Here is a 15,800-nt window from a genome sequence, read left to right on the forward strand (position 1 = left end):
ACATATCCCCTGGATAGCTCAGTTGATTAGAGCATGGTGCTGATAATGCCAAGGTTGCAGGGTTGATCCCCGTAAGGGACAGCTGCATATTCCTGAATTGTAGAGTGTTAGACCACATGGTCCTCAGGGTCCCGTCCAACTCTGCAATTCTATGAAATCTGAAAGTTAAAGGTAAAGGGTAAAGGGCCAGCATGACTAAGCCCCTTCTGGCGAACCAGAGCAGTGCATGAAAACGCCGTTTACCTTCCCGCTAAACGGTAACGCCGTTTACCTATTTATCTACTTGCACTTTGATGTGCTTTCGAACTGCTAGGTTGGCAGGAGTAGGGACCGAACAACGGGAGCTCACCCCATCACGGGGATTCAAACTGCTGACCTTCTGATCGGCAAGCCCTAGGCTCTGTGGTTTAACCCTCAGCGCCACTCACGTCCCTGAAAGTTTTTCAAAATATAGTCCAGCCCACCACATGCTCTGAAGGACGATGGACCGGCCCATGGCTGAAAAAGCTTGCTGACCCCTGCTCTAGGCTTTGTGTATATTTTCTATGTAAGCCGAGTGCAAGCACTGGATTTGGTGCGGAACACTTAAGTATGCAAAGCAACTGCTCATCCTTAACCTTATTGTCTTCCTCTACAGATGCACAGCAGCAAGCAGATTTCAGATTCCCACTCACCCCCAAGCTTCCAGGGCTTCTCTGTATTTTGTTTTATTAGCGATTCACTCCTGAAGTGCTAAACTCAATGTTTCCATGAACAAGATGAATCACTGAGAGCAGTGGATGGTAAACAATAAGATATTAATGGCCCTTAATGGCTGGAAATTTCTGCCCAGCCTTTGGAATGCCCCAGTAGGAACAGCACAATAACTGTTGCTGCTTTGAATTCAGGCAGAGCTAGCTGCAATTTTGTAGTAGCTGGTTGCAGGCAAAAATGCCCTTGGGTGCAGTGACTTTGGGGGCAGCAGTATGCCTTGGTTTATGATTCAGCTTGCCTCCAATGTGCTCTATTTGTAGGTCTGTAAATAACCAGATATTATAAAAAAAAAGATGGTAGGTTTCCAGTGTTTTCTTATTACCAGGAAATATACCTTGTAAAGATGCCATTCCCGGAATGTCCTACTGTTTAGGAAGTGAGCTGAGTCACCCTCTCTCTCTCTCTCTCTTGTAACAATATCATAATGAGCTGCCATTGCATACATTCATGTTGAAAAGGATCTGCTACACTTCCTTCAATAGAAAGTTGCTTGTCGCAGGGTTTTGTTTTGTTAAAAAATGCTTCATACCACGGAAAGGGCTGCTTGTTAATTACAGAGTATACGCATGCATAGCTAATGCTTGTAGATTAATAAAAAGCAGGAGCATATGCTCTGTCAGTGAAACGATATCATTTGAATTGCAGTGGCGGAGCCTGAGCCCAGCAAATAATGATGCCAGCTGTTGCCAAAAGCAACTCATACAAAAAATATATAATCCGTTCAAGCTCAGCATTAAAACAACGGTGTTGGATCTGAGACGAGAAGGCAGCGCTTGCCCGCCACTCCCTTTTGCAAAAAGTCAATACTACCTCACAGAAGCAGCTCCAGCCTTGGAGTGATATGTGGGGGAAAGGGAGATTTTTGACAAAGCAAAAGTAAAGAAATCACAGTATTATCTCATAGTTTTGCAGCAATGGTGAGGAAGTGGGAATGATTAAGGGTAGGGTTTTTAAAGAAATGCCCTGTTCTTGTTCCTTATGTTCCGCAATAACATTAAAAAAAAAATCTACCCACATTATTATAAATATGCATGTGCAACTTGTTTATATGACAAATGCACAAGGCTTTTAAAAAATGTCTCATTTCCCACAGAACTGGCACTGAGGGGCTCTGGTCCCCTTCCTACTGCTCAGACAGTGGAGCTGTCCAGCAGTGTGGGGGTGTTCTTTCAGACCAAGGATGCTGAGATAGCCTGGGAGCTGTCCAGGGAAATTAAAGAAACCAGACATTTCAAGTCAGAGGAATGGACAGGAGGAAGTGTTGTGCCAACAACAGCCAGGCATCAGTGGAGTTGCTTTAGAGCTGCCCCACCTAGAGCACCAGAAAAGTCTTGATCCAGAGTGAGCTCTCTGCGAGAAGTGAGGTTATACAAGGAACCAGGCAAATGGCCTTCTCGGTAGTGGCGCCCGCCCTGTGGAATGCCACACCCCATCAGATGTCAAGGAAATAAACAACTATCTGACTTTTAGAAAACATCTGAAGGCAGCCTTGTTTAGGGAAGTTTTTAATGTTTGATGTTTTTTCATGTTTTTAAAATTCTGTTGGGAGCCACCCAGAGCGGCTGGGGAACCTAGCCAGGTGGGCAGGGTATAAATATATTATTATCATCATCACCACCACCATCTCTAGTGCTCTTTCCTCTAAAGCAGCGTTCTCAACCTGTGGGTCCCCAGATGTTGTTGAACTACAACTCTCATCACCCCTGAGCTCCGGCCTTGCTAGCTAGGGGTGATGGGAGTTGTAGTTCAACACCATCTGGGGACCCACAGCTTGAGAAAGGCTGCTCTAAAGGAAATCAAGTTGCAGTGCTATCCTTAGAGAGTTGGGGCCTATGCAACAGGATGTCGCTCTCTTATCCACTTCTATGATAAGTGAGAGGTTCTGAGGATGGCAGATTCTTATTTAGTTTTTCTTTAATGACATATATACACACACACACTTAATCAGGGATAGCCAACATGCTGACCTCCAGATGTTGTGGAATACAACTCCCATCATTCCTGACCATGGGCCGTGCTAGCTGGGGCTAATGGGAGTTGGAGTCAACAACATCTGGGGGGAACCACTGCCCCTGATATATATATCACATAAGTCTTGGGCAGTTGCTCCTTGCTTCCTTTAGGAGCAGACTGACCTCCCTTCTCTGTCTTCCTGTCAGCCTAGTTTGGCAGAGGAGAAATAACTCAGCCATCCTCTTCTGCATCTCCTTACCTTGCCTTCCTCTGTGGCTTATCATGTGGAGCCTAGGGATTTCCAAGCCTCTTATCAGCCCTGCATGCAGCCCATCTTGGCTGATTAGTATTTGGGCTACTCATGAACAGCTATTCTCATTTGCAGACTTAATTACAACCCCCCCCAACTATTTCTCTATTGTCTTTCCAAGCAACATGGGGTGTGTTCTCTCCAGTAACCATTAAGCCTCATCACAGAAATCTCAAGTGACCATTAGCAAGCAATTAATCACAATGTCCATCCAACAGCTACTGCAATATGATATGCCAGTTACCTTTTTCAGCACCGAAAGTGAGCAAATGCCATAAAACAAGTTGCAGATTCATTTTCATATAATAATATGTTTTTAAAGTGAAATCAGAACATAAACTACAATGGTCAGATCCATTAAAGATAACAGCCAAGGACCTCATCAGATTTGAGCCAGAGACTTGAGAGATAATTAGCTAATGTGGTCCAGGAGATGGAGCCTTTCTGCATTATTGGGAAAATATGTGCACTAACCACATTTTTCCTAATGCTACCCAGGAGTGCCAACAGCATGATAGCGTCTCACCCAATAAGAAGAGCCTGATGGATCAGACCAAAGCCCAGCAATCTGTTATCACAGTGACCAGTCAAGTTGCCTGTGAGAAGCCCCCAAGCAAAACTGCACTCTTGTAGACATGAATCCCAACAACTGCCAGAAAGAGGCTTACTACCTCTGATACCAGAGTTAATATAGACACTATGTGGATGGTGCCATGGATTGTCTAGCTTAAACCAACTAACAGACCAAATGTGGATAACTGTATGCTACAGGGGACAGGATGCCAACCTCTCTTCCCCAGAGCTGGCTGAGGTCTCCCCACCCAACTCTCTCTGCAATTTAATAGGCAGTTGACGTCTGCCCTGGATGTAGGTTTGCACTTCCATTCACAGGCAATTTTTAGTAGCGTGTGTTAAGTATATTTAAAGCACATGGCTTTCCCCCACCCGCAAATCCTGAAGGAACTGTAGCTACCTGTAATAACTGTAGGGGTTACTCGTGCGCAAGTTGGTGCCACTCCTGGCTAGTTTGCCTTGTTAAACCTTTTCTGTCTGGACAGCCCTACACTTCGTGGCTGTTCAGTCAGTGGCAGAATCCGTCAGTGGGCGTTTCTTAAACCTTTTCCAGCATAAAAGTTGTTTGACTCCAAGTCTCCTCTTACTCTCCGTGCGCGGAAGTCTTCTGCACAGGGAGGGTGTGGGTAGCGGAGGACCCGTGCTCTCCTCGCTGATCTCCGGCGAGGAGTCCTGGAGCCCCCTCGCCGATTCCCCCATCTGCCCTTTATCCCTGGTGTTACGCTGGTTTCCTTCCCCAGCTGGTGAGTCGCCTCTCCCCCTGCTGGGCCCTTCTCCAGCATCGTTTGAGAGCCTCGCCTCCGCCTCTGGCTCCGATGTCAGTTCCCTGACACTACCCATCATGGAGCTACAATTCCCAGCATTTTCAACATACTATAGTTCCTAGGATTCTTTGGGTCCTCTTTCCCAGCATGGCCTGAAAGCACAAGATGCAGCCACTCTGCTGAAGGTTCTAAGCTGATCAGGCTACCTGTTTGTTGCCTTGAATACCTGGGTGGAAGAAAGATGGGACTATAATGATATTAACTATTCAAGGTGCACGATCCCTGTCCTCCTTGGTAGCTGGTTACTGTTGGCATGCAACCAAGGAAACGGGGGCAATTGGCAGGCCCCCAGCTGGCTCCAGCCCACCGGCCGGTGTGCCAGGCGAACCCCACTTCTTGGTGCAGCATGAATCTGCGACCTGATCTTCAGAACTTGGGGCATGCTACTCAGCAGAGTAAACGCTGCGCAACAGAAGTAGCAGGAGAGGCTGTGTGAGCATATTTACAAGCAGTTTATTCAGCGTACATCAGGACAAAAGGAAACATGTCTGATCTCCTTCATGTCCAAAGCAAGATGGCTAAAGCAAAAGCTATACACAAACGGAAGTTCCCAGCAAGCTGTGCTGGAGTGTAAACAGACATGTGACACACAACAATCATGCCTGTTCCTTAAGGTGGAAATGGAATATCCCAACAGTTACCACACAATAGTGAAAACAATCCAAATTGCAGTCATGCATCTTGCTTTCTCCCATGCATTGCTCCTCCTTTGGATAGCAGCCATAGGGCTGGACCCAGACTTAGTCATACATACCATGGTCTCGTGGAAGTCAGCTCAGCCACCCTGAGTCTTGTTAGTTTGAATCAGCCTGCTCTAAGCATGACTAAGCCTGGATCCACTCCATTTACATTTCCTCCTCCAAGGGTTAATATTTAATCTGTTGTCTTCTGATGCAAAAGTCTGGAAGAAATCAGTTCAGAGACAGCTAAACACAATAGAATGGAAATAAGGGTAGTAGTTTAAGGTCCCATCTGCACTATAAATGTAAAGCAGTATATCACTTTGAACAATACAGTGGTACCTCGGTTTAAGAACAGCCCTGTTAACAAACGATTTGGTTTACGAACTCCGCAAAACCGGAAGTAGTGTCCCGATTTGCGAACTTTACCTCAGTCTAAGAATGGAATCTGAACAGTGGAAAGGCACCAGCGGCAGGAGGCCTCATTAGGGAAAGTGCGCCTCGGTTTAAGAACGGTTTGGGTTTAAGAACGGACTTTCGGAATGGATTAAGTTTGTAAACTGAGGTACCACTATAATGGCTTGCCCCAAAGACCCATGAGAGCTGCAGTTTGTTATTAAGGGTGCTGAGAGTAGTTAGGAGACCCCTGTTCCCCTCACCAAGCTACAATTCTCAGAGTGATTTAACAGTCGTTCTCTCTTCCCAGGGAAACTCCTTGGGGGTTCTTTGGGGGAAGCCATGGCTGCTTAAAGTGATATAAAACTGCTTTAAATGTATAGTGCAGATGGGCCTTAGGTCCTTAATGTGGATGGAGTTAAAAACTGATGGCACCATTTGCAGACTTTTAAAAAGAACTGGAGACTCATGTTACACAGCATGGCGTGGATTCATTTCTTTTGTGTAAACCACAACAACAGCTGCACACACAATCATGCAAACTGAAAATGCTTATGTTTGGAAACTTTAACAAGGGAAATTACTGGTTACAAGAAAAACTGTAGGGTGCTTGGGTTCTCTTCTGTGACGTATCAGACACTTCCACACAATATGCGAAGAAAATGCAAGCAATTATTACAGAGGAGTAGAATGTACTGTTACTCCGTCCATATTGTCCTTTCTAAAACTGTAACCCTCTGAAGTGGCCTGATATTTCAACTGAATTTCTTCTGTTTGTTGCATCATCTTATCATGTTGATATGTGCATATAATTTTTTTTAAAAAAGAACATAGGAGCATAACACGTATGTTGGATCAGGCTGGGATAGACCCCTACTATGAAACCCTGCAAATCTGCTCTGCCAGTCAGTGTATTGAGTTAGATGGACCAGTGATCTGACTCAGTACAAGGCAGATTCCAATGTGCATCCTATAGCCAAAACAATATAAATGTTAAGAGTCAAATGCACAGTATTAGGGCAACTGCAAGTCTGGGTAATGAGAGACGCACTACAAACAACTGCTACCACTCAGTGGATTTGTAACTGGCTGACTGACCAAACACAAAGGGTGCTCATCAATGGTCCCTCTTCATCCTGGAGAAGAGTGACTAGTGGGGTGCCACAGGGTTCTGTCTTATTCAACATCTTTATCAACGACTTGGATGATGGACTCAAGGGCATCCTGATCAAATTTGCAGATGACACCAAACTGGGAGGGGTGGCTAACACCCCAGAGGACAGGATCACACTTCAAAACGACCTTGACAGATTAGAGAACTGGGCCAAAACAAACAAGATGAATTTTAACAGGGAGAAATGTAAAGTATTGCACTTGGGCAAAAAAAATGAGAGGCACAAATACAAGATGGGTGACACCTGGCTTGAGAGCAGTACATGTGAAAAGGATCTAGGAGTCTTGGTTGACCACAAACTTGACATGAGCCAACAGTGTGACGCGGCAGCTAAAAAAGCCAGCGCAATTCTGGGATGCATCAATAGGAGTATAGCATCTAGATCAAGGGAAGTAATAGTGCCACTGTATTCTGCTCTGGTCAGACCTCACCTGGAGTACTGTGTCCAGTTCTGGGCACCACAGTTCAAGAAGGACACTGACAAACTGGAATGTGTCCAGAGGAGGGCAACCAAAATGGTCAAAGGCCTGGAAACGATGCCTTATGAGGAACGGTTAAGGGAGCTGGGCATGTTTAGCCTGGAGAAGAGGAGGTTAAGGGGTGATATGATAGCCATGTTCAAATATATAAAAGGATGTCACATAGAGGAGGGAGAAAGGTTGTTTTCTGCTGCTCCAGAGAAGCGGACACGGAGCAATGGATCCAAACTACAAGAAAGAAGATTCCACCTAAACATTAGGAAGAACTTCCTGACAGTAAGAGCTGTTCGACAGTGGAATTTGCTGCCAAGGAGTGTGGTGGAGTCTCCTACTTTGGAGGTCTTTAAGCAGAGGCTTGACAACCATATGTCAGGAGTGCTCTGATGGTGTTTCCTGCTTGGCAGGGGGTTGGACTCGATGGCCCTTGTGGTCTCTTCCAACTCTATGATTCTATGATTCTATGATTCTAAGACTGGCCTGCACTGCCTCTTGTTGCAGACGCAGGCTTCCCCAAAAGAAACAAATTTCATTTTTTGGAGAGGTTTTTGAATAAAGCTTTCGAGCCGATAAAAAGGGAGCCTAGAGATGCTGGAAGCAGCCAGGAAAATGGCCAGATCCTTCCCATATACAGTGGTACCTTGGTTCTCAAATGCCTTGGTACTCAAACAACTTGGAACCCAAACACTGCAAACCCGGAAGTAAGTGTTCCGGTTTGTGAACTTTTTTCGGAAGCCAAATTTGCTCCGTTTTGAGTGCCACGCTTGCTTTTTGAGTGTTACACTGACAATTTGAGTGTTACGCTGACGATTTGAGTGCCACACTTCCATTTTGAGTGTTATGCTGAGGTCTGTCTGTTTTTGCTATTTATTTTGCATTTTTGTTTTTGCAGCTCTTTTTTGTGTGTGTTTGTGACTGTGTGGAACCCAGTTCAGCTACTGATTGATTGATTGTGTGACTTCAGTACATTGTTTATTGCTTTCATTTTATAGATCAATGGTCTCCTTAAATAGTAAAATTCATGTTAAATTGCTGTTTTAGGGGTTGTTTTTAAAAGCCTGGAACGGATTAATCTATTTTGCATTACTTTCTATGGGAAAGCACGCCTTGGTTTTGGAATGCTTTGGTTTTGGAACAGACTTCTGGAACGGATTGAGTTTGAGAACCAAAGTACCACTGTATACTGTATTGGCCCAAATATAAGCCGCACCTTTAAAATTGGAGGGGGGAATCGAAAAAAGAAAAAATAACTGAATATAAGCCTCTCCATTCCTTGCTGCTTCTGGCTGCACACTGGGCAGGGTGGTGAGCCGCGCTGTGTTGCCGTGGCCTTTCCCTTCCTGGCCTTGGGGGAGAGGATGGGGGACTATGCACGGGGCGGGTGCTGCTTTGCTGCACTCCTGGCGCTGTCTGCCCCTTGCTCCTGGCTGCAAACAGTAAGGTCGCAATATAAGCCACACTTTAACTTTTCATGGTTGGAATTGGGGGGCAAAGTGAGGCTTATATTCAGGCCAATACGGTATATTTCTCAATCTGTTAGCTGCGGCTTTTTCAAACAAGCATTTCCTGGCATTCTCCTCTGGGTCCACAGCAAAGGAAGTGAACCACAGCAAGCCAGAAAAGGGAGCTGAACAAGGGCTCCAGGTATTTGTCAGTCGGAATGAGACTGTGTGCATCTCTCAAGCACACTTTCTGTTCTCCACCCACAGGGGAGGAGGAGGCTATGATGGTGGTTAGCTTGAGTACTGTGTGAAGGATCACTCAAGGCCGCCAACAAAAGAACGCCTGCAGAGGTGGCTGGTGTCACTTGGGACTGGTGTCGTGGAAGACAGGGAACCGAAAGAGTAGATTCAGCCAGAGCCAATGAAAGGAACAAAACGCCTTCAAGTTTTCTCCCCACCCTCTTCCCTGATGAGTTCTACAATGGCAACACAGACACTACGGAAGAGAGGGGACTTGACAGGCTTTGAATGGATATGCAGCCGAGAGGAAAAAGTGGAGATTTTCTAGCCAGCGAGAGGAAGGTTCTTGCTGCTTTGCTGACAGCAAAGTGGCTGCGTTTCCCGGGACATTCCTTGAAAAACCTCCCCTTTAAATGAGTTTTGTGGTCCACTTTCTCTGTAGCCTGAGGCTGGTTGACCATTCCCTAGTGCCAAATGACCTCACATTCAGAGGCAAGCAACAGAAAGTGTTGCTACCGCTTATAACCTACCTCAGCAGTTGCTAGATCTAGGATAGGCATAACTATATCCTGTATACTAAAAGGAAACTCATTTGCTGAGTGCCAATCCTTATATAGCCAAAACAACATCATTCATGCACAAGAACATGCTATTTAAGGTGAGAACCCCCCCCCCAAAAGAGCCCAATGAAGAGTGAGCCTGCTCAGTGACCATGGGATGATGATTGACTGTTGGAGGAGGAATGGGAAACTAGGTGGTGGTGGAATGGAGTCTCTTAGAAGAGGGCATGGCTGGCTAGATGGCTGGCTGGCTGGCTGGCTGGCTGGAACTCTGAACAGGAGCCCTTGACACTTCAACATTTTGTTGCTGGGCCCACTTGTAATTGGAAGGCAAACAAGTGAATAAGGAAAAGGACCAGATGAAAGGAAGCAACAAAGAAATGTCTGGGAAGAATGTGGTGAGCAAGGGTCTCAGTAGGAGGGAAAGCGAGCTGTGATGTAGGTGGGTGGGAAATAGGAAGCACCACATTTGAGGAAGAAAAGTGTGAGTAAAATAAAATAAAATTAAATCACTGAATCATAAGATGTTTATGACCACAAAAGGTATATCCCATCTACTTAGATTTTAAAAATGCATGAAGATGATCCGCTCGCTTTCTGCGAAGGAGCTCTCGCAGCCAAAAATACATTATACAAAAATCAATATTCATCACCATGGGTTAGGCAATGGATGGTGAATCACCCTGCTGGTGTCTGTCTGTATGAGAATAGACTTTCTTTTCTTGGAGGCTGCATACATGCAAAATGTGATCCATGTGTAATAAAGGAAAGACAGGCAACAGAAGAACAAGTCAGACCATAAGTGAATACTGAACTTGGACATATTTCAGTGGGGGGGAAAACTTTGATCTCTAATCTGAGGAAACTGGCATGAGGTTGGTGGGGATGGGCGACTCTTTGCAAAAATCGCTTGACTGGCAAGCTGTACTAAATTCAGAGAAGTGCAAAACATGAAGGATAGCCATGCTTTGATTCTCCTACCATTTTGCAAAAATGCGAACGGCCTTCAAAGTCGAATTGAATCAGATTTCTTCCCCCCACCCATAGTGGCTGGTGCAGTGCAAATCTTGGACAACTCTATGACAACAGAGGGTTGCCCAACGATGGAACAATTTGCCAGTCTGTGTTTTGGGGAGTCTGAATATTCCTTTGTAAGTGGGCCCATCTTCATGAGTGAGCAACTGTGTACTCCCAGGGACCTAAACTGGTTTTAAATCAGGCATTCCAAGTTCATTCCCTTATGGAGAGACACCAGATTCTCAATGGAAGGACCCTGCTATCTGAAATGAGTTGGGTCTCTGTCTCCCAATTCCGGGGGGATGGCTGACTACATGTGCATATTACAGGCAATGCAGGTTAGGGCAAAGGTAGGTGACATTTTTTTTCTGTTCAGGGTTGTGCTTCGTCAGGTGGGATCCGTCAAGAGCCATATTCCAGTGGTACCCAATTATTTATCTGCTCACCACTCTCATGAAATTAGGTCAAGGACCTTATGAAAACAGGCTGAGGGCTATAGGTTGCCGATCCCACAGGTGAGAGCATCAGACTCACGCAAAGGAGAGACCCATGTTCAGATTCCTACTTAGCAATAAACCTCAGCAGGTGGACTTGGAATAGTCGCTCTCTCTTTCAGCTTAGCCTACCTTGCAGCAATATTTTATATTTAGTATTCGTATTCGTAAGTACTTATTCGTATTCGTAAGCAAGAATACTTATCGCAAAGTACTGGAAGACACAAGATTTACCTACTCTGGAAGAATGGCAGATGAAAGTGATGGACTATATGACATTGGCTGAGATGACTGGCAGAATCCACGATCGGGGGAAGGAGACGGCGGAAGAAGAATGGAAGAAATTCAAAATCTATCTTAAGGACTACTATAAACTCGATAAATGTTTGAATGTTGAGGTTTTGAGAAAGAAAGGGTTACAGTGACATAAGATTAGACTGAAGGAAAGACAAAGAGGACAGAGGCTTGATAGAAATATTTAGAAGTTGCTAAAAATTTTGGACATTGGGATGCAGAAAGGGGAGGTATGGGGGAGTCTGAGAAACAAGGTTTATGAAAAAAAAGGTTATGAAACTATACGTGTTTGTATGTCTTTTTATATGTTTGTATTGTTTTAAAAATTTTTTTGTAAAACCAATAAATTTTTTTATAAAAAAAAATATTTTATATTTAAATAGTTTTGATATTTATTGTAAGCCACCCAGAGAACTTTATTTTGGGGGTGGGGTGTTGTACAAGCACCATTAAATAAACGAATAAGTGTGTGTGGGATTTTAGGCTGCTTCCATGACCTTTTCAGTCTCTAATGGGAGGCATCTTTGATAGAACACCCATCACAAAAAGGATTTGGAAAACTGAGCTTACTTTTCCCTCTTCCATTATTTGTTTTTCTCTCTTCTCTACCAATAGCCTACTTCCTTCAACTTCCAGAACATCATTTAAGCTGCCTTAAGGCAGGAGTGAGCAGACTTCAGACTTCTGGGATCTACTTTGCCTATTAGGAGAATCCCAAGATTCACCAAAACCAAAGACAGGTGCAAAAGACAAGGAACCAAAGAATTGTGCAGCAAGGAATTTATTTTGCTCTGTGTACCAGAACTTGGACGGAGTCATTTCACACAAAAATCCACTCCTAGTTCTCACTTTGAGTGTTTGGTTTCACCCCCTGCTCCATCTGAGCAGTGTAATTCAGGGCATGAGAGATTAAATTTTGTCACTGTTGCTGTTGTTAAACAATTGGGAGAAAAATGCTTGCAGAGCTACTGCAAATTAGAGACTACCAGTATATCCCAGTCTACATTTTGCTCACCTTTGTGGAGGGTTGAAAATTAAGATCTCCTGCTGGTTTTTGACCAAAGAACAGTGCAAGGGATTTGAGGAGAAAGGGAATGGATTTAGCAGAACCCACAATATGGTCATAAATCTGCTTCTTCCTCCACTACCAAGTCCCTTCAACTGCCAGAGCAGCCACTGACCCCTTCGCTGGATCTCAGCCATGAGAGGTGGATCTGTGTGAGCCTGGCGCCCTTTGGCTTGATCTGAAGTTTCAGCTGCTCATTCCATAAAGTAAGGTTGCTGTTCTATGCATGCCAACTTGGGAGTATTTGAATTCAGTAGCACTGCCTTCTGGGTAAACATGAATAAGGGTTAGGCTGTAGGTTTCATATGCAGCCCAACCCATTGGACAAATCAGGATTGGGACTATGTTGAAAGGGCAATGAGTTTAACCCTTTCCCCCACCACCTCAATGACATTACAATCCTGACAACACCACACACACCTTTCCTAAAGCTGCTTTTGGCTTCCATTGGTGCCAGTACATTCCTATATTACTTCATGCCACAAATTGCAGCACTTCAGTTTATGAAATCTGAAGATGTTCCTTTGTTAGCCCTGGAACAGAATGGTGTGAAACAGCCATTAAAAGCCTTCCTATGCTAAAGGAAGCGGTACTGGTGTACAGAAATCCATTACTGAATATACAGTTTGGGGAAAATTCAAGCTCAGATGAAGTTCCCAAACTGTCTCCTGTAACTTTCATAATGATAAAACTTACCCATGTTAATAATCTTTGGGGATCTTTTCAAGGAAGAAACATCACAGTTTCTCTAGAATTATAGACTTTGTTAAGGATGACACTCTGGCTTAATTTGAAACATTAAGTGAACCATTACAATGCAGGGGAACATAATGTTTCCATCCATATTTCACATTAGGCATATTATTCAATATATAATGAGAGTGTTCAGTGATGGCAGAGTTCAGCTGACCTCCTCAGGAGCCATATATAAGAGGAACACTATCAACATTTTATATTCTTGTTGGTAGAAATAAAATAAAAAATGGTAGGAAAAAAGTGTCTAAGATGAAAGGGAAAATGTCCAAGACTTTTGGAAATATCAGAATCTATGTGGTTCTCAAAGGAAAACACTTTAAAGGGCTGCAATAATCAGGGGGCTGGGACCGGGACCTCAGGCCCGCAGTCTAGATGCGGCCCTCCAGTCCTCCCTATCTGGCCCTCAAGACTTTCCCCAGGCCACACCTCTCAGTGGCCCTGCTTCGCACCTTCCTTGAGTAATTTTACCTGGCTGGAATGGGTCCTTGAACTCTGATAGTGCTTCTTGCTTGCCTGCATGGAAAGGCATGTGTTGAGTGGGTAGAAATTAACAAGATTAATTACCCACCCCTCACTAGAAGGTGGATACTGAGGAATACTGAGGAATGGGCATCGGGAGAAGCTCAGTTGGAGACTGGCTTGGAAGAAAGGATTTGTGATCTGGGGGAGCCAAGAGGTGAGCGTCAGAGGCAGGAGAAGCTGAAGGACTGGAGAGTGAAGAACAGGTGCAAGAGCCAGGTCAGGCAGATTATTTTTGGTATACCACAGCTGCTGCGAGGACTTCGTTGGCCCAAAAATGGAAATCACAAGAAATTCCTACTATTGCGGAGTGGCAGGTGAAAGTGATGGATTATGAGGAGTTAGCCAAACTGACCGGCAGAATTCGGGACCAGGACGACCAGAAATTCCAGGATAATTGGAGCAAATTTACTGTTTATCTACTGGAGAACTGTAAAAACTTAAAGACGCTAGCAGGACTGAAGTAACTCCTACAATGTAGATAAGATGTTAAAAATTAAAATATTGGATTTGATAAGGGGTACCAGCTGAAGGGAAGGAGGGAAGTCACAAGCTCAGCATATTCACCATATGTTGGTGAATGTATTGTAAGAATGATTGTGTAAGGAAAATAATAAAAATTTATTGGGGGGGGAGAAAAAAGAGAGCTAGGTCAGGCTGTGGCAGGAGGTGGGAGGAGGGGGGGAGACATAAGTCAAGGGCTTCCACACTTCCTCCTCCTGCTACTCCCACCTCCCCTGCTCCACTGTCTCTCAGGATCAGGCTAGGACTGAAGAGGGAGGAGCAGGTGGGGGCTACATGCAGGCGTAGTCTTCGTCTGCTTGCATGCAGCTCAGGTGGGAGAGATGCAAAAGTTGAGGTTGGGGGCGGGGCCTCTCTGTTGCAACCACTTCCTCCCTGGGTGCACAGCTAGGAGTAGCTGAGAGACGTGGGGCTGATGGGCATGCCTTTCCCTAACTTGGAAATATACTTTCAACTATAAAGAGTTAATTCCTCACTCTGGACATGCCTTGCCTGAAAGCCCTGTGACGTTTATGACTGTTTAAAATGGATGCGCTGCACATCAATCATGGTACCATCTACTCATTTAGCAGGTTACAGGGGAGAGAGCTTACACAATTTACGTTCTATATGCACAGATTCCAGTCAAAATGGAATGAATTCTTGCAATCATCTTTTTCCTCTGATGGGAATGTCTCCATACCCTACTCTGGAACATAATAAATCATTATAGGTTGTGGTGGTGGTTGTTGTTCTTGTTGTGTGTGTGTAAAAATCTAGCAGGAGAAATAGCTGAACCAGTCGGACTAGCCTCTTTGTAAAGTAATAGCCTTAGCTGGCCAGTTATGTGCTCTCATTAGCATCACTAAGGGTGAGCTATGTTGCCATAGCGACAGCTAAGTGATCATGTTCTCCAGGGAAGGGGTAGGCATTCCTCCACCCTTACCTGGCTGGATGCCACACCATCCTGCAAAGGAGAACAATAAACCAGGGCTGTTAGATTTTGATGTCTGAGTTTTGGCTGATGATGGAGACACAGACATTTCTTTGCGTGTCAAGACCCCAAAGCCACCCCCTCGTTGAGAAATAACACACACAAGGACACAAATATTGAGTTAATGTTATTGGGCAAATTTTGGCCACAACTTTATTGATTACAGAATGTGAGTGGTATTGGCTTAGGCACTGAATGGACCAGACTATATCTGACTCCTGCCCGCTGCGCAGGGAGTCCAGTAAAGGTAAACCACTGGAAGGGGGAGGCCCGTCGATGCATACCGACTCGAGCTCCCCCTTGTGTTCCCATCGGGGTCATGTCATGGCCCTAGCCCTGTCCCAGGCTTCGGACAAGATCCACACCCCTGGATTCCTTTAACGGAATACCCTTAAGCTTGAAGGGGCAGGTTATGGCCACACCTCCCCTCCCCCATCATAAAGTGAAACAATGCCTAACCGCAACCCTAAGAAAGTTGTGACGATTACTACGAGGTAGGTGAAAACCAAATGGCCTGTGCCAATTTGCCAAGTGGAAAAATTCCTACCAAGCCCCTCAACGGCGACCAACCAAGGTCCATAGCAAGGCCAATGTCTAAAACCTGCAAAATAGGGAGGGAGGGTGGGTGATTGAGGAAGTGAGTCAAAGAGGAAGCCCTCAGACTCGCACCTCTGTTTAAATGGTCCCGGCCACGCCCTCCGGCCAGAAGATTGGCTGGCTGGTCGCTGACGTAGCCAGGATCCCCCGGGCAACGCGGGACTACGTCCCCCACCCCCAG

The 15,800-nt window shown here is 45.1% G+C and overlaps 1 protein-coding gene and 1 long non-coding RNA gene across 2 annotated transcripts in view; one reads left to right on the top strand and one right to left on the bottom strand.

Moving 5' to 3' along the window:
* NEDD4L (NEDD4 like E3 ubiquitin protein ligase) overlaps nt 1-15,800 on the bottom strand; it is a 324,861-nt gene that overhangs the window by 282,915 nt on the left and 26,146 nt on the right. The window lies entirely within an intron of this gene.
* LOC310689106 lies at nt 7,676-14,121 on the top strand. Its single transcript, XR_014517326.1, has 3 exons — nt 7,676-8,783; nt 11,802-12,458; nt 13,777-14,121. It is a non-coding gene; the product is annotated as an uncharacterized lncRNA (long non-coding RNA).

Source organism: Podarcis liolepis, assembly GCF_965112155.1.
Source record: "Podarcis liolepis genome assembly, chromosome: 11".
Classification (NCBI taxonomy): Eukaryota; Metazoa; Chordata; class Lepidosauria; order Squamata; family Lacertidae; genus Podarcis; species Podarcis liolepis.